Raw genomic sequence first — 20,241 nt, forward strand, 5'->3', positions numbered from 1 at the left:
GACAACACCCAACATTAGAAATGAGATGAAACACTGGCACATTTAAAACATTATCAAATTCCATTACATAATTATACTTATAAGCATGTTTCAGCCTCTTTTGCATAAGTGATCCTGTATTGAGATGATACCAATCAACAAGAATCTAGGTGTCATGATCCACAATGATCCATTCTAGCTAGCTTCAAAGAACGCATACAGAAAGATAGAGTGATACCAATAAAGTAGTACCTGATTTGTAGGGGGTTAATTCAGAGAATAATATTTTACAAGATGGACTAAACATAGTAGTCAGATCATCCACACTGTGAAATTCAAGAGGAAGGTAGCCTACAATATCCTTGCAGTAGAGAATTGTGTGGGCTTTCTTGTATTGTCTTGCCAACGCCTCCAAGACAAGCAATTGTCCTTTGGTGAAACATAGAGACAAAATGTGTATCTCTTTGGTGCATGGGGTTGTCTATAATTCACCCCATACATCATGTATGTACACTAGAGTAAGGTTGTTATAGTAATGCTTTTCCAATATTTTTCTTTAACATTCTTTTGGTATTTCCTTGATCTTCCTAACAGCATTAACAATTGGATCTTCAATAAGCAAATTTCTTTCTGCATCAAATATCTCAATAACAATTATATATTTTGTTGCTTGAAAAAGATGATGAAACTTTCTTTCATTATGGTCATCTAAGAGAATGCTACTATTATAGAATGAAAAGGATTTTAACTGTGTAATGTCCCCAACGAGGACTTTACTTGATTTACCCTAAAATTCCCAACTAAGATGTGGATTGCATTTGAAAATGGCAATTTGTAATGTTCCCCACTACGACAATGTCAATTCCCAATAATTAACATGTGTCACTATACATTTAAACAAAATGTCTCCGATTTAGCAGGTCTTTGGAGTACAGTTTTGTCAGCTCATCATCATGACCCTCGTGAGCTGATGTCTGGATTTGGGGATCTTTGTCAGGAGTTTGCTATTTTAGGACTTACTATTTTTTGTAAGTCACTCATGGCCAAATGCTATTTTTGGATTGAGCAGTTCACGCAGGACGATCAACTAACTTTGGATATTTGGTCTTTGGATTTTCTTTATTTAAGTCATATTAATTGGAGAGTATGTTGCTTTTAATGATTATTTAACACATTTAATAATCATTGTACTTCATATTATAAAGTGTTAAGACTTTATATTATAAAGTCGCTTTTTAAGTGAAAGGTGTGTGGGTGAAGCTGAATGGCTCAATTGGCATTATAAATATGGTTTTTTTGTGAGAAGAGAGACATCTTAAATTATATATTTTATCTTGCTCATATCATCTGGCTAAGGGCTTGAAGAATTTCTGAGTTTTTCATTGACAATTGTGCTGAGGTAAATAATTGTCAAAATTCTCCTACTGTGTCTACTGTGGCTTGGAGATTTCTGGTAGTGTGTTTAAATACTGAATTGAGGAGATTGTGTGTCTTTGCTGGGAGATTACCTTGGTGTTCAAATTGGTACTCTTAGTCTGCATATTGGCAGCCATGGTCGAAATCAGGAAGAAATTGGTCGGTGGCAGCATACTGGCCCAGACGTATCTTCACTCCTACATTTTGTGTTGGGATTCCTGATTGGGAGGTTAACATTGCATTTGCTGGGACCTGCGGTACATACTGGCAGCATACTGAGGTGTTAAGGGAGTAACGTCACAGCAACAACCCCTTGCACGTCAACTGCACCAGCGTTTTGTATTCCTGTGGGTGGCCAAGGATATCAATCATTGCGACCGAGTTTGGCGTTAAGAAGTCATTTTGGGTGGCACGATTTGCAAATTACCTGCAGCCAGGTGCCATTAATAAAGCATATATTTCTGATTTGTGGTTTTTCATATTAAATGCAAAGAATCTCTTTCTAGTTATAATCTGAATTCATAATATCATTTCAAACTTCTTGTAATTGTTATCACTTATCAACTTGAGAAAATTCAAAATAAATTGGGAACAATCAAATATTGCAAATAAAAGTTTGTACATCTTTTATTCAAATTGGGAGCCAGTTTGGGTCTTTACATTAAATCAGATTAAAGAATTAATGATTCTTAATATATTTAACAATAACATAGTTAAACCCCAATTCCCTATTTCTCTCCTAGTCATCAGCCTTAAGAAGGATGGGGATTTACTTGTTGTTAAGGTGCTTGGACACCAATCTTTAAGTAGACTCCCTCAAGATTTATGAAACACATATTCATACCCATCTCAAGACCTTTCCCTCAAGATTTCCATGATACATGTCCTTACCACATCTTAGGATTCCCCTGCCTTGTGAGGTTTTGCTCCATCTCTCCCTAACAAAATTGGCCTAATTTCTTAATAGTATTAGGAAGTGTTTGAGTTTTAAGTGACTCTACAACACCCCCAAGATCAAATGAAAGATCAAGATAATTTCCACAAGAGAATGGAAAGACAATTGCACTAAGATGCAATAATGATATTATTGATAATGGGCATTATGAAAACGTACACTATAGGCTTTTTTATATAGGCAAGGCAGGAAGAGGCAATGATAACGATTTCGTAAGCTATCACCTATGCAAGGTGTCATCGCATGTCCACCAAGGGTGGATCATCCTTCACTATCCAATGAAGTATCTACCATAGGATGAGGATGATAATGTGATATGTGCACTAAAGGTGAATCTCGAGCATAAAGTGGAATGAGATAACAACTATCAGACCTAAAGTGGAATTCTCCTACACCATATGCTTAATAGAGGTGCAAACTCCTAGGTGTCTCAATGACAAACTACTATGCAATGCATTATCCTAAGTAAGCTTAAGCAAAGTGTAATTAGTGAATATTTAATTACACCAACATGCCCCTTAAGTACAACCTAGAAGAATGCACTTAAACTCACAATGCAAGAGGGGTCCCGACTACTAGGTCATGATAGGTACCCATGTACATGCAATACATGATGTGTAATCTCTCATAAAGCAGAGAAAGAGAGAACCTCATGGGAAAAACTCTCCCCCAAAACGAGAGATGAAAACACACGAGATGCATGGATGGATGGATGCCTCAAGTCCCCCCAAAGACTATATACATCATGTATATACAAGTAATGATTCTCCCATAAGAAGGACAATAGGAGTTATAATATCCCCCCGATAATGAAGAATCTCCTACGAAAATGTGGAGTGCTTAAAGACAAAACATAGTCTAATGCCTACAAACAACATTTCTCCCTTGGGAAGAAGATAGAGCAAGTACAAATGTGGAAGTGCTTCCCACACTAGATAGGAAGTACAAACTGGAATCCAAATGAAGTACAATGATGATGCCATATCCAAATGAAACAAGGAAGGTCTTTGAAGACTGAATAGACATCTTCAAGCTCAAGGAATCCATCACATCATCAAACTGGACCATAAAATGTGGCAAACCAAGTAAAGGAGAAGAATCAAGAATGCCAATCTCCAAAGAAGGTGAAGAAGTATCTCCAACTCGAACTGCGATGAACTTGTCATCAAAGAGAAGAGAAACCCCTTCAAGATGTCTCCTAAATCTATAATTTGAAACTCCACAAACAATGAACCAACATCTAGCAAATAGGGATCCCAATTAGGAAGGGAAGTAGATATCTCTTGCAATGACTCCTTGGAACCGCCAACAAAAGATGAATGTGTGATCTCAACTAGAGAAGTAGGAGTTCTATGTGGAGTCAATAGATCATCCTTACTCTCAATTTATGCATTATATTCAATCTCATCTAATGTATCATTATCATAGGGAATGGTATCTACATCATCAATTGGAATGAGAGAGACCACAACAAGATCATCTGGGAAAGGAAAAATGTGTGGATCTCCAAAATGCTCCCAAGCAATTGTCCAAAGTTTCAAACTATGTGTAGGCATTGAATTCTCAAGATCTTGTAGTAGATATCATTACAGAAATCCAAATGAAGACTTGTACTAGTCAATCCTCTAATATCTCCATTCTTGTCTTCCCAAACTATTTTCTTCCACAATGTCTTTGGCTCAAACATAAATCCATAAAGATGAGGCAAGAGATAAAGCCATCTACAATGTTTGATTAATCCTTTTTCCCATGACTCATAATTATCCCTAGTCAAAGATACTACAACACGATGTGTTATATATCCCATGATTCATCTATGATACACTTCTCAAATAACAAATTGAGGCCAACCAATGATATTGTGGAAACCAAAAATTCATACTTCAACTGCACAAAATCAGCATCAAATGACAAAATTATTGAATTATACCTACACAAATGTGAAGTTGATGAAAAGAGCTTTTATTCAATATCTCATTTGCTGAAAAAGCCTATGGTTTCCCAGGTTATGGGAAAAGCAAAATTACCTCCCCTTTAGAAGCATACAAGTGGCTGATTTTGGGCTAGCACTTGATTCCTCATGTGACCATGGGTTGAAGAAGAAAATATTAGTGCACTTGGGGATTGCTAAAAGTGTGAGCCCCATCAAGCAATGTCAACAATTGAAAAATTGTCGCTATCACGGCATAACTAAGAAATGCTAGAAGACCGCTTGGAACAAATGTATGTCACATTGCTAGCAAAAACTGCTGGCACATAACATAAATGTACCCCTCCCAACTATTAAATGTGGATTTGCTTCAAATACGGATCTTCCAATTAAGTTCAAATTGTGCAAACTCTACTACAACTCACCAATATGTCAATTTAAGAATGACCATACAACGGGGTCACATATGCACTCCTCCAACCACCACAAATAAAGATGACAATTTGTCAATCATTGGTCACCAAATCAAGCAATAAGAAAAGAACCATTGATCAAGCTCAAAACATGGCCAAATACTAACACAACTGTGTTCGATGGAAATGTGCCACAAATACACTAGCAAATACCACCAATGAAATCTGAAATGATCAAGTATATGTGATGTAGTATAGTGGACCAATTCACATATCCTATTCATTTAGGACAATTTCCTTCTTCAATGTTGTTGATGCAACTCTTCTCACCAATTATCATTATCCAAGACACTATCCTAATTCCCTCAATAGGATCAACTTCGCCCCTTTATACTTTGCCAAGTGACCTTTCAAGGTCAAACCAAACATTGATCCACTCTCCCAATCATCAATGCTTCAAACACCAAACATTTGACCAACCCAAAATGATGATCATACTTCAATCTTTGATTGCATCCATAAGACCCAGTGTCTCCATTCATTGTCCTGGTGACTCTTGTCTGCATAAACCTTCCTCAAGTACCCTATGAAAGCAACACATTCCACCTTTGACACAAAGTAGGTTCATTCTCCATCCCTATTGATCCTCCAAACATAACCCACCATCTACTTCCTAAGGCCAACAACTTATTCATATAATTCTACCACATAACCTGTTACTATCCTATTCAATCATTACTTGTAGGGATTTTCGTTTGCACCAACCCTTAGGATTCTAGTCCTTACTCAATATTGGACTTTGCCCACTATTGTCTTCACTACTTTGTTTAGCATTCCTTGCTGTCAAAACAAGAACTTAATGGTTTTTCATATAGACCTTTAATTGACTATAACTATTGAACCCAACAGTATTTCTCCAATTGCTCCAATGAAAACCTCGTAAACTTGGTTCCCACAACACACTAAGAAGTGAGCGAGCAAGATCCAATAGTTCAGTATGAGATATACCCCCAGACCGAGACTATATGTTTTGTGACAGCCATACATTCACTTTCAACAAACTACCATGGTTCTCCATCAAAAACATGTGCCAACATGTACATGCCAATCTGCAACCTTAGAAGAATATTATACATGATCATCCCTATTGGCTTGTCCATTTTGGGGATCAGATCATTGCAAGAAATTACATTACTTCCCCTTCTTGGGTTACCCTAGAAGAGGGTTTAACTTTAAACGTTAAACAGTTTATAAAGAAACCACGATATCTCTATTAAAACTAAATGAATTTAAATGCTTCAAAAGCCAAACTAATGTGAATTTAATGTTCTTTAATCTACAATGAATGCATCTTTCAAAAGACATCGTTTAGATCATGACCAGCCGCTAGAAACAGTACTCACTGTCAAACATAAAATGTGTAGAAAACTGAACTTTTTATTACTGGAAAACATATTACATTGACCTCCTGCCTCGTGCTCGGGTCTCCATCAAATTTATAGACTCAATTTAACTGTCAAACATAAAACCAACCCTTATAATGGTGCAGAGGCACCCAAACAAGGAAATGATCAAGTGAAGACACCAAGCATACATGAAGGTTCAAAGACATCATTAAGGGTCAATTAGAATGTTTTAGGGCCAATCATGGCCATATGTAAGGATCAAATTAGTAGCATATGTATAAATCCTAAAGGTCCTAATAAGAACCTTAGGATAAAAATGATGTAAGTGGGGCCAGTAGAGCCCATATAAGATTAAAATAAATAAAAAGGGTCTTAGCTAGGTTAGATGTACCTTTGAGAACATTGAGAACAAATTAAAATAAGGTTTGAATAGAATAAAGCATTAAAATATAAGTTAGAAATTCAAATATTTGAATTCTAACAATTAGGAGCATTTAGGAGGGAAAATGAGTTTAGGGGCTTAAAACACTTTGTAACCACTTGGTTTTGGTTGTGGAAGTTTCAAACCATCCTATAAACATCCTTGAATGCTTGGGAGAAGGTGAAGTACAGATTGAGGAAGCATTTGTACGGACTTGTTCATAGTTTCTTGCATATTTGGACTTGTTCATTGTATTTCTTGCATGCTTTGATCATTGCAATGTATTAGAGAGTGTATTTGAAGTTGTTTTGATCCATTTTATCAGGGTTACATTTTGAAGTTTTCATTTATTTAGACAAAGTGTTGTAGATAGTCATTTTCACATTGTTTCCTTCAAGCAAAATGATGTAACCATCCCCTTTCTGTTCTAACTATGACTTGGGGATGGATTATTAACATGTATCATATGTAATTATGCAAACTAGTGCAAGGATTAACATGTATCATATGTAATTATGCAAACTAGTGCAAGGAAAAGTCAGAGAATGCAGATGGTCATCCAATTGGGCAAGTTGGGAGTGCTTGGGTGCATGAAAATGCATTGAAATTGATGCCATAGGTATAGCAGCCGTCGATCTGTCCAAAGGAGGCTGTGGTTATATGTAAAATAGTCAAAGTACTCATCATATACATGATGTAGGACCAAACAACAGGTCGTGGAAGTGATTTCCTGGTCAAATTTGAAGAGGTCCTAGTTTTTGGCCTTGTTTGGTGAGGGCTTCATAGAAAGCATATATGGGAAGTTGCTGGGTTGAAACTAATTAAAGAATCCTTAGTTTAGGACCATATTAAGATATTGTACCAAGTTGTATGGTTGGGGGATAAGTATTCCATATAATTACTTTGTAAATAGAGGGAGTTTTATTCCTAAAAAGTGGCCCATAGTGTAACAGCAAAGACTTGGTCCAAAACAACCATACCTCATATTTTGATATGTTTTAAAGAAGCCAAATGGGTATCCAAATCTACAATTTATTTGCTTGATCTTATGGGAAAAATTGGAGAAAAACGCATGAGGACAGCATTTGAGGGCTAATTGGGGCTTGTAAACCTAGTAGGCTGGGATGTTTGTTTTGACTCAGAGATAGGCTCTTGATATTTGGTAAACTGGTTATTTGGATTGTATTGGGGTATTCAAAGCCACTAGGTTCCTAAGAAGTCTTTGGAGAAGTCATTTACCTGATTTGGGCAACTTAAGCCTTAAGGTCGTGTTGGGAAACATTTGGGGAAAACTGTAATGTCCCCTCTTTAGTACGACATGGCATTGTTCGTGAATTTGCCTATTACAAACTCTCGTCAGCAGATGGGATTGATGAGAGAGTTATTTTGGCGTTTATTTGGTGATTGGATGGCTCATTGTACTCTTGGAGATATTATTTTATTTATATTTTATCATCATTTTTAATACAAGGCCTACATTTTATGATTCTAAATTGAGTTGCACTTTTTTTTATATAAAGTTATTTATTATAAAAGTGCATTATAATGAGATTTTATAATGGATGTTTTTAGAAGTTCTTAGTAACTTCTTAGAAAAGTAAATAAATAGAGGGCTTGGCCTCTCATTTGGACACACCAGATTTGATAATCCTGCTGCTTTTTCTCTTGAGCATTTGTGGAGCTTGATAGTCTGCAAATATTTAGCATAATCCTTGAGAACGATACCTCTCAAGAGATTGCATAACTGAGGAGGTGAAAGATCTTCTGAAGGGTTGCACATTGGAAGTGGTAAATCAACCATTTCATGTTGAGCTTCAAAGGTGTACTCAGATTTGGACTAAGGGTTTTCTTTTTTCAGTGATCCAAGGACTGATTTTCCATCTACTAATTAGAAGAAGTTCATTGGCATTGTTGGGAGAACATTTTAGGGGTTTTTGGTGGCTTCCCAGCAAGGATCGATTTCCAACCAGAACTCACATTTTTGCTTGTATCTCCTATTCGGCTGGGAGATTGATTTTTATATTGTGGGAGGCACTTACCCTAGCCCAGGTGTCCATGTTTATAGCATTTTCGGCACATGTTATTGAAGACAAAAATTAATATAAAAATCGCACCAGACAGTGCAGTACGGCCTGACACAGCAGCAGTGTATGGACTTCATTTTGGGTGCAACAAACAGTTCAGTTTTCATCTACAGCATCTGCATTCCCAATGCAATCAACAACAAATTTCCAGGTTCCTCTAATTCGATTGCATTTTGCTAGATAGATGTCAAAATTGTAACAAAGGTGTGAACTTCCAGTCATTGCTGGAACAGTCAATAAAAATCAGTCATTTCTTGCATTGCATACTTGTAGCAGTTTTCTAGTGCCAAACAATTAATTGCAAATCTGAACATTGTCAAAATCTGAAAGTTGTAATTGGCAATTGTATTGAACAAATAAATATATTGGCACTATTTTTTGCATCATTTTGTGGATTTATTGCTAAACAATTATCCCTCTTATCATTTTCATAATAGTTTAATTCAATTGCATGCCAAGTTTTTGACAGAATTCTCCTAGAACATATTCACTGCAGTACAGTCCAGATTGCATGCCAAGTGTTTGACAAAATTCCATACTTCAGCATTGGTAAGAATTAGTGGTATTTTAGCAAGGGACTTTACAGTGGTATCAGAGCAGTTTCCTGCCAGCCTAACAGGGTGTATGCTATCACCATTTGCTATAGTCTACAGGAGCAAAAAAGCTTTGGGAGCCAGCACAGTTGAGCCCATGGCTGATAGATGTTCACAGAGCCCACATAGAACCATTAGAGATGGTGAAGAAGAAGCCAGTGAGTTCTATAGAGGACTGCAGAGGGAACAGGTACAGGCAATGAGGGAGGCAATAAGGGAGGAAAATGCATTGAGTCGACAGGTGTTACAGACAATGATAGATCATTTGACTCCACAGGATAGAAGATACCAAGGGAATGAGGAGAATAGGAGTGTGGCAAGTTCACAGGGTGTACAGAGAACTCGGTCATGGACGGCAGATAAGCCTACACGCCCTACCTTCCTTAGGGAAGAGGCACCAGAGTTAGTGGATGCTAGGCTTCAAGAAGATTTCCTAGATGATTTTACGACTGCAGTCGAAGAATGGCAGGCATTACCTCCACATGCCCAAGAGATAATTGATTTTGAGCGATACCTAATTCAGAGGAGGGAACATATGAGGCTTCTCAGGCAGGAAAGGAGACAGAGAGGAGGACAGAACAATGAGTTACAGCGTGTTGTGGGTAAGCTCACCTTACCTACTTTTGATGGCAGCGGGAAGATGACTGCACAATCTTAATTGCATCTGTTTCTGACATAGGTCTCAAAGCAAGGAAGATATCCAACTTGTGGATCCAAGATTGTGTAGTCATCTTCCCGCTGCCATCCTGCGGGTAAGCTCACCTTACCTACTTTTGATGGCAGCGGGAAGATGACTACACAATCTTGGATCCACAAGTTGGATACCTTCCTTGCTTTGACACCTATGTCAGAAACAGATGCAATTTAGTTTGCTACCTTACACCTTGAGGGAGTTGCTCATGACTAGTGGTCGCATGGGATGGTCACATTACAGCACAACCAGGTAACATCATTCCAAGACTTTGTGGATAGACTTGTTGAGCGTTTTGATAAAAAGGATCCAGAAGTCTTCTTTCGTGATCTGGCACAGCCAAAGCAAATAAGTGATTTGGAACAATTCATCAATGAGTTCCAAAGACTATCAGTGAGAGTTCATGATGTTTCTGAGATGAGGTTGGTTATATTATTTATCAAGGGGTTGACAGAACCACTCAAGGGGTGGGTAAAGGCTTTTGACCCTCCTACATTACAGGAAGCTATGAAGAAAGCTCGGAGCATGGAATTGGCAGCCCCGGCTAATAGGTTTGGTTCTAAAGGCTCTTCATCATTCAGAGATAACAAGGGAGGATTTAGCAAGGATAAAGAGAAGGTTAATGATATAAAGGGCAAGTCAGTTGCACCTTTGGATAAGGAGACACTTAATGACCTGCATAGGAAGAAGCTATGCTTCTTTTGCAAAGGTTCCTATGAGTACGGCCATGACTGCCCTATGAGGCCTAAAGGGAAAGCCAACCGGGTGATGTGGGCTTATTAGGAGGGCTCAAATTCAGATAGTTTAGAGCACCATGATGAGGATCCTGATGAAGCAGAGGGTGAGCAGGAGATAGACAGTGCAGAGCAAAAGAAGGAACCAAAGCTACATTTACAAGAGGCACGTCTGTCTAGTATCCACAAAGAGGGATCTTTCAGACTTCAGGGAGTCTTGGCTGGGCAGAAGGTTATTACATTGTTGGACACAGGTGCCACGCATAATTTCACTGATGCATGATTTTTGGAGAGGCGTGGACTCATTACTGAGGAGCTCGAGGGACTGAGAGTTAAGGTAGCTGATGGATATACTCTTTGTTGTGACAAGATGGTACGAGATCTACCTTTGCGCCTAAACAACTATGAGTTTAAGGCGGACTATCATGTGGTCAACATGGATGACATGGACATAGTACTTGGGATGCAGTGGTTACATTCTTTGAAGGAGGTTACCCTGAGACTAGAGGATATGGAGATACGATTCGAGGTGGATGGCAGGATTCATGTGTTGAAGGCTATCTCTAATGGTGATGTCAAGACTATCTCATTTAGGCGGATGGAGAGATTAACCAGGCATAATGATATAGAGTGCGCTGCAGTTTGTACTTTGATGCCTACACAGGAGGAGCAGCATAAGGCTGAATATCATCCTAATATTCAGAAATCAAGGATTAAGTACGAGAAGGTATTCAATGAGATTCCACCAGGCAGGCCACTAGACAGAGGCATTGAGCATATTATTGAGCTGGAGGAAGGTGCTAAGCTTGTCATGATCACACCATACTGACACCCAAAGCAACTCAAGGATGAGATCGAGAGGACCATTAAGGAGTTGCTAGCTATGGGGCACATCCGACCAAGTAAGTCACCTTTTGCATCTTCTGTTGTCTTGGTAAAAAAGAAGGATGGTACTCTTCGGATGTGTATTGATTACAGGGTGTTGAATAAGAGAACCATTAAGAACAGCTATCCCATCCCTTGCATTGATGAGTTGATAGATGAATTGCATGGGGCTTGTTATTTCACAAAAATTGATTTGAGATTAGGATATCACCAAATCAGAGTCCGTGAGCAAGACATTGAGAAAATTGCTTTCAGATGTCATTGTGGGCACTTCGAGTTTGTAGCCATGCCTTTTGGTTTGACCAATGCACCTGCCACTTTCCAGTCCACTATGAACAGGGTTTTCCACCATCAGTTGAGAAAATTTGTGCTGGTGTTTTTTGATGATATTTTGATCTATAGCCGATCATGGCAGGAGCGTCTAGAGCACTTGGAGACGGTGTTGAGCATTCTATAGAGGGAGTCCTTGTATGCCAAGGAGTCCAAATGTCATTTAGGGATGACAAAGCTATTATATCTGGGACATATCATTAGTGCAAATGGAGTGCGGATGGATCCTGAAAAGATTAGCGCTATTGTTGATTGGCCTCCACCAGAGAACCTTACACAGTTGAGGGGGTTCCTTGGTTTATGTGGTTTCTATCGCAGGTTTGTCAGTGGCTACTCAAGACATGCGGCCCCCATGACAAATTTGCTGAAGAAAGGGGCATTTATGTGGACTCAAGAGGCACAGGACTGTTTTATGAGATTCAAGGAGATAATGACTACGTACCCAGTACTAGCATTGCCTGATTTCACTAAGCCATTTGAGCTTCAATGTGATGCATTTGGAGAGGGAGTTGGTGTTGTACTCATGCAATATAAGCACCCTATAGCTTATGAGAGCAGGAAACTCAGAGGACCCGAGCACTCATTCAGTATATATGATAAGGAGATGTTGGCCATCATGCATGCTTTGGCCAAATTCAGACAGTATCTTGTGGGCAGCAAGTTTTGTATTAAAACTGATCATAACAGTTTGAGGCCTTTTTTGGGACAGCGGGACCTAAATGATCGCCAGCAACAATGGGTGAGTAAGTTGCAAGCCTATGACTTTGACATCACATATGTCAAGGGAACGTAAAATGTTGTTGCAGATGCTCTATCTCGTAGGCCACACCTCACTTCTATGATTCAGATTTCAGAGGACTGGTGACACTTTATTATAGCTGAGTATGCCAGACACATGGACCTCTGATATATTGGAGGGAACAGTGATTGATACCAGATACACACTTGTAGATGATTTGATCATTTACAAGAACAGGATTTACTTAGTCCCAGGATCGAAGGTTAAGCAGCTGATCTTAAGAGCACTTCACGACTCACAGACAGCGGGCCATCCTGGGTACTTCAAGACTTACAGGTTAGTTTGAGAGCGGTTCACTTGGAAGGGGCTGAAGGCTAATGTTTTGCAAGAGTGTCTTGTTTGCCAGCAGAACAAACAAGAACACACCTATCCGACAGGGCTTCTACAGCCACTTCCTATACCTAACGGGAAGTGGGAGTGCATCTCCATGGACTTTATCACAGGTTTGCCCAAGGCACAGGGACGAGATTGTATTTATGTGGTGGTGGATAGGTTAACAAAATATGCTCACTTCTTCCCTATCACTACTACATACTCAGCGGCTCAGGTAGCAGAGGTCTTCTTCTGGGAGGTTTTCAGATTGCGCGGTTTGCCTCAGAACATTGTGAGTGATAGTGATAGCCATTTTATGAGTCATTTCTTGCAGGAAGTATTCCAGTTATGTGGCGTCGAGCTTACACCCAGCACCAGCTATCACCCACAAACTAATGGTCAAACGAAGATTGTGAACAAATGGGTGGAAGGGTATTTGAGGAATTATGTGGCAACTCAGCAGCGAGCTTGGGTCAGGTGGATATATCTCTGCGAGTATTGTTACAATACTACATATCACATGACTATACAAATGACACCTTTCATGGCACTTTACGATTATGAGGCACCCAGTTTCTTGGATTTGTTGTTGGGTGACAGTTGGGTACCCAGTGCAGGTGAGTTATTACAAGAGAGTAAGGATATAGTTGCTACTCTCAGGGACAATATTGCTAGAGCCCAGAACCAGCAGAAGCAATATGCAGACCAGAAGAGGACTGAGTGTAGTTTTGAGGTAGATGATATGGTTTACCTCATGTTGTAGCCATACAAGCAGTCCACTCTCAAGAAGAGTGGTGCAGGAAAACTCGCGCCATGCTATTATGGACCATTCAGGATTACCAGGCGAGTTGGTGAGGTGGTTTATGAATTGGAGCTTCCCACAGATAGCAGAGTGCACAATGTGTTTCATGTGTCACGCCTCAAAAAGGCGTTGGGTCAGAATGTGGTGCCTTCTGCAGTATTACCTCCCTTAGATGATGAGGGAAAATTGATCCTAGTGCCAGAATCCATTCTGGAGAGCGGAGAAAAGAAACTTCGCAAGAGGGTGATCAAAGAATACCTGGTTAAGTGGAAAGACCTACCTGTTGAGGATGCTACTTGGGAGAGAGAAGCTATTTTGCAGCACCCAGCGTTGAGATTGCTTGAGGCCAAGCAATTTCAAGAGGGGTGGACTGTAATGTCCCCTCTTTAGTACGACATGGCATTGTTCATGGATTTGCCTATTACAAACTCTCGTAGGCCGATGAGAGAGTCATTTTGGCGTTTATTTGGTGATTGGATGGCTCATTGTGCTCTTGGAGATATTATTTTATTTATATTTTATCATCATTTTTAATACGGGGCCTACATGTTATGATTCTAAGTTGAGTTGCACTTTTTTTTATATAAAGTTATTTATTATAAGTGTATTATAATGGGATTTTATAATGGATGTTTCTAGAAGTTCTTAGTAACTTCTTAGAAAAGTAAATAAATAGAGGGCTAGGCCTATCATTTGGACACACCGGATTTGATAATTCTACTACTTTTTCTCTGGAGCATTTGTGGCGCTTGATGGTCTGCAAATATTCAGCATAATCCTTGAGAACGATACCTCTCAAGAGATTGCATAAGTGAGGAGGTGAAAGATCTTCTGAAGGGTTGCCCATTGGAAATGGTAAATCAACCATTTCATGTTGAGCTTCAAAGGTGTACTCAGATTTGGACTAAGGGTTTGCATTTTTCAGTGATCCAAGGACTGATTTTCCATCTACTTATTAGAAGAAGTGCATTGGCATTGTTGGGAGAACATTTTAGGGGTTTTTGGTGGCTTCCCAGCAAGGATCGATTTCCAACCAGAACTCACATTTTTGCTTGTATCTCCTATTCGGCTGGGAGATTGATTTTTATATTGTGGGAGGCACTTACCCTAGCCCAGGCATCCATGTTTATAGCATTTTCGGCACATGTTATTGAAGACAAAAATTAATATAAAAATCGCACCAGACAGTGCAGTATGGCCTGACACAGCAGCAGTGTACGGACTTCATTTTGGGTGCAACAAACAGTTCAGTTTTCATCTACAGCATCTGCATTCCCAATGCAATCAACAACAAATTTCCAGGTTCCTCTAATTCAATTGCATTTTACTAGATAGATGTCAAAATTGTAACAAGGGTGTGAACTTCCAGTCATTGCTGTAACAGTCATTACATGCATTGCATACTTGTAGCAGTTTTCTAGTGTCAAACAATTGCAAATCTGAACATTGTCAAAATCTGAAAGTTGTAACTGGCAATTGTATTGAACACATAAATATATTGGCACTGTTTTTTGCATCATTTTGTGGATTTATTGCTAAACAATTATCCCTCTTATCATTATCATAATAGTTTAATTCAATTGCATGCCAAGTGTTTGACGGAATTCTCCTAGATCATATTCACTGCAATACAGTCCAGATTGCATGCCAAGTGTTTGACAAAATTCCATACTTCAGCATTGGTAAGAATTAGTGGTATTTTAGCAAGGGACTTTACAAAAACACATTGTTTGGAGTATTTTGTCAGAGAATTTGGAAGGGCCTATATTGCTCTGCATCATATAACCACCCTTCAACCAATCCTTTGGTCGTTTTGTCCCATAATCCCATATGTTGTCAACTTTAATGATGATGCATTTTGCACAATTACATTCCAAGGGTCATTTGTAGACCTTATAAACACAAAACATAAGTAAACCCCTTAATCTACCCTTAAACCCATACATTACCTCTTTTAGGCCACATTTGCCTAGATTGGCAACTTTTCTTACACTGATTCAAAATGACATTTCATGGCTCTAATGGCCTCATTACAATATAAAATGACCTTATAAACCTCATTTTTCGTCATGGCTTGTTGGATCACCCATATGACCCATAGGTTCTCTTTGGGTTCTCTGCTGCTCCTGCACCAATACGTACAGCCAATGAAAAGACTTGATCAAGAAAAAAGTTGACGACACCAATTTGGCATAGGCATGAAACTTGCAGTCTACGAGGATGAAGACTAATGCGAGCCTCTAAGCTCCCACTACATATGGGAATGCCAACTAAATAAATTGCGCAAGCTCAAAAGAATACTAAATTAGCTCAGATCAAAACAGAGAGCCGCATGATGCTGCTTGGATCCTCCATTATGTGCCTTTGAAGTCACGATGAGGGTTGGAACAATTTTTGGTTGTACAAGGAGTCACATTGTTGTGTTCGTTGTGCTTTCCTAGTGTTTTGTTGTCGCATTCAATTCTACAATGATTGTGCATAGGTCTCACCAGTTGATGCCTGTAGATGGTGAAGAGTTGCACGGTATATTTGACAATTGGTTCGATGGTAGGGCTTTTTGCATGTGACAGATCTGTAGTCCAGCACAATGTATACAGAAGGTTGAAGGGCAGTGGATCTTTTCAAGCACTGCATTGTCTAACTCGATCAAGCTTTCATAGGTATTAAGAGAGTCCCCCTACAATATGGGGTTCAAACAAAATGTGGCACTGGTCATTGAGAGGTCGTACTAACCATAATGTGATCTACGAATAGAATGAGTCCTATATGCACCTGTGAACCAAATAGTGGCCTGTCTACGAGTGGAACGGGAGCCTTCAAAGTGGCTTGCTGATATGGTACTATGCCACCCATGCTTTTCTCAACCTGAGCCAAAGACCAAGATGTCAACTCTACCTTGCAAGATTTACAAAGAGATGATAAGATTGAGGATGGGTCGACCACATTTGGCAGTGCTCTTGCAAATGATTTGGGCTGATCAATGAGGATAGTGATGCACAATTTGTGTAATTCACAGCAACTCATCAATCAAGGATGAGGTGCCCAATCTTCAAGGAATTTATACAACACAAAGCATCAGCCAAATAAATCTGCATAAATAAATCAAATCTGCAAATGCAATATATGTCTGACAAATAGCAATGGGCCAAGATCTGTAATAAATTCTTCTTTGTCCCTAGGACCAGAACTGAGCACAGACCATATGTATTAATTTTGCCCAAATGATAATTTTCTCCAAATCTAGAAACATCTATCAAACAACTTTGTAACCTAAACCTTCTAAGTCCCTTAAAGGGTCAGACATAGATTACAAATTAATTTGTCCAAAAAATATAACTTCCAAATCTGAAAAATTAATTGCAGAAATGACATAATGGCAGAATACTTTATGTGATCTGCAAATGGTCCTCCAACTAAAAACATTTTGCCACAAAAAACTATTTTACTCAAATGCAAGCATATTTGTATTCAAACTTTGTCAAAATAATATCTTGAATTCAAAGTCCAAACAGCCTTAATTTACATCCACAATCAAATCAAGAGAGAGTTTCACTTCATCAAAAGAGGCTTCACACCTTGAGCGCTTTGATATGGTGTTAGAGTTTTAGGTGACTCTACAATACCACCATGATCAAATGAAAGACAAAGATAACTTCCACAAGAGAATGGCAAGAAAATTGCATTAAGACGCAAGAATGACACTATTGATAATGGACATTATGAAAAATGTACATAATAGGCTTTGTTATATAGGCAATATAATAAGAGACAATGATAAGGAGCTGATAAGCTATCACCTATGTCAAGTGTACTCACATGTCCACCAAGGGTGAATCGTCCTCCATTATGCAATGAAGTGTGTGCCATAGGATGAGGAAGATACTGTGATATGTACACTAAGGTGGAACTCACACAAAGTGGAATGAGATAACTATCACTACCTAGAGTGGAATTCTCCTACACTATGTGCTTATTAGAGGTGCAAACTCTTATGTGTCCTAATGACAAACTACTATGCAATGCATCATCCTAAGTAAGCTTAAGTAAAGTGTAATTAGTGAATATCTAATTACACCAATAGGATTGATTAAGGAATTGGGCTATGTATATATTCCAAAGTAACAAGAATCAGCATCGGATCGGAATCAGCAAGGCCGAATTGAATCGTGAATCGGCCATGAATAGGAATCAAATCAGCCATGAATCGGCAAATTTTAAAAACCCTTGAAATTTAGTAACTTATTTCATAAACCCTTTATCGCTGATTCGATTTACCAATTCACAAAAAATCGTTTGGCTTGAATCGAATCACGTGGATTGTTGTGATTCTTGGAACTATGATTATATGGTATATTCATATCCCATGTATCACAAATGTGTGTATGTGTGTAATACAACATAACTGATATATAATTTTGATTTCAATATTACTAATAGATGTATGTATGTAAGAGCATAAAGGTTCATCTTCCCTTTATAGAATTCAGATATAATATTCGGTAAATCAATGTTTAACTCTTAGATGCTTGCTAACAATATAATACAATTCATCTCCTTTTAATGAACACCAATTATGAATAATAATTCTCATCAGTCCTATCTGATCTTTTTCCTTTTGACCAATACCAAATATATTTTTATATTCTCTCCTTTCCTCTCCCTTTATATCTTTTGTGAAGAAGGGTCACTCCTCTTCACCATGTCTGTCACCCTCTCACAATTACCACCCTCAAAAAGGTCAACCCTTCCTCATCGTTTTGCCTTCGGAACAAACTTCTTCTTCTTCCATTAATTCTTCCTTAATTCCTATGCTCCTTTAATGGAGATTAGACCTATCTTATATCTCATAATAGAACTTAAAATGATTACATCACTTACGATGATTCCTTCTTTCATGCCTTCAACAAATGACTTTCCCTCCTATTTATATCTTCATGATGGGAGAGACACAACCTTTCATTATTGCCACCTTTCAAGAGTGTCCCCATTTTTGCAAGTATCAAAGTTTGAGGGATTAGCCTATTATTGTAATCCTTGTAGGCTAATTATTGTGGAGAGAGGGTCTTTTGAGGCAGACACTCGATTATGGGAGGGTCTTGTCTTCTACACAATTCGGTATGTTCCAGTTTGGTCTTCATTTGACTCGGGTTGGACCTTGTTTGGATTTAGGTTCATGCACCTACTATTTATGGCAAGTTTGGTGATGGCTGAGAGGGACCCTTTCTATTTTAGGAAAGTGCATTTGGTCACATGGGGAAATATTTGGCATGACTCCTATTTCAAATAAAATATTTAAAGGATAAGTATTTTGGTAGTTGTCATTATTTTAGTGGCCAAATTATTATTAAATCATTAAATGGCTTACTATTAAGTTATAATTTAACTTCATAATTTCACTTAAGTTGAGGGTTGGAAGGGGTCATTTATTCAATTAATTCATGGAAGCCTATGCCAAGGAATTAATTAAAGTTTTGGAGTAAATGATTATCATTTTATATTATTACAAATTCAAATATACAACCAAAAGAAAAGTTTGCATTTAAGTGAAAAGTGTATGGAAGAAGCTATTGGTCATTGGTGTGTTGAAGAAGGTTTTGGCTTTAAATGTTATAACAGAAAGCCTCTAGATTTTATTTATTCATTTCTTGTCATTGGTTATTTTATGAATTTTATGAGTCTCTGGAGGGTTTCAACGTTGTTTGTTGGAAAGGATTGATTCCTCCATTCTAGTTGGCACTTTGAGCTGTTGAGATACACAGTAAATTGTGTTTTTGAGCCTGAAAATTAATTCTGCATTTGGAATTGGTAATTTGGTGCTAAGGTATACCAAATTATTCTTCAATCTGCTGCAATTTACATCAAGAAGGGTTACTGGTTTGGATGTCTTTCTTTGGCCTTCATTTCTGTTGAAAATACTATTAATATGTTCAGATTTGCATTTGAATTCCTTCCTTGAGTGGCCTGTTTGAGAGTGTAACGTGGGGTATTTCTAGAGCAGCGCTTTCTATATCTAGAGATGGGTTTGAGGTTTTCATGGTAGTACGCTGCAACTGCTAGCAACATCATTCCTAGAGTTGCATCCATTGGGCTTTGGCTGGAGAATTGATCTCATCCTGCTGCAAACAAATCCAACACCAAGCATTTACAAGTTCTTTGTTTAAGTTGTTCATATTACAATAATAGATAAGTCGTCTATTATTAGTTAATGGTTATCTATTGGAAATATCTAGTTAGCTTTAGTTAGCTTTCACTTTTTTAGCTTTATCTGTTAGAATAGAATATTTCTTTTCTTTTTTATAGTTTTCTAAGGAAACATCGCTTTATTCTTTTGTATAAATTGACCTCTTGGTCTCTGTTAATAAGAAGCAAGTATTTTACCAATTACTTCCATAATATGGTATCAGAGCTAATACTTGAAGTTTTTTCAAAAATTCTATAATTTCTTTTTTGAAATTATTTGCTTCAAAATTTTAGAAATTTTTTCTCCGATT

At 38.2% G+C, this 20,241-nt stretch overlaps 1 protein-coding gene across 3 annotated transcripts in view; it reads right to left on the reverse strand.

The window, feature by feature from the left end:
- LOC149537074 (PLAC8 family protein) overlaps positions 1-20,241 on the reverse strand; it is a 183,655-nt gene that overhangs the window by 107,529 nt on the left and 55,885 nt on the right. Inside the window, exon 2 of one of the 3 annotated variants that reach the window (XM_089807022.1) lies at positions 1,488-1,822. The exons of the other annotated variants lie outside the window; for them this stretch is intronic. The gene's annotated coding sequence lies outside the window, so the exon portion shown is untranslated. The remainder of the gene's footprint in view (positions 1-1,487; positions 1,823-20,241) is intronic. 3 annotated transcript variants of the gene reach the window in all.

This window comes from Cupressus sempervirens, chromosome 10 (genome assembly GCF_028749045.1).
Source record: "Cupressus sempervirens isolate cs-2001-9-10 chromosome 10, ASM2874904v1, whole genome shotgun sequence".
NCBI classification, from domain to species: Eukaryota; Viridiplantae; Streptophyta; class Pinopsida; order Cupressales; family Cupressaceae; genus Cupressus; species Cupressus sempervirens.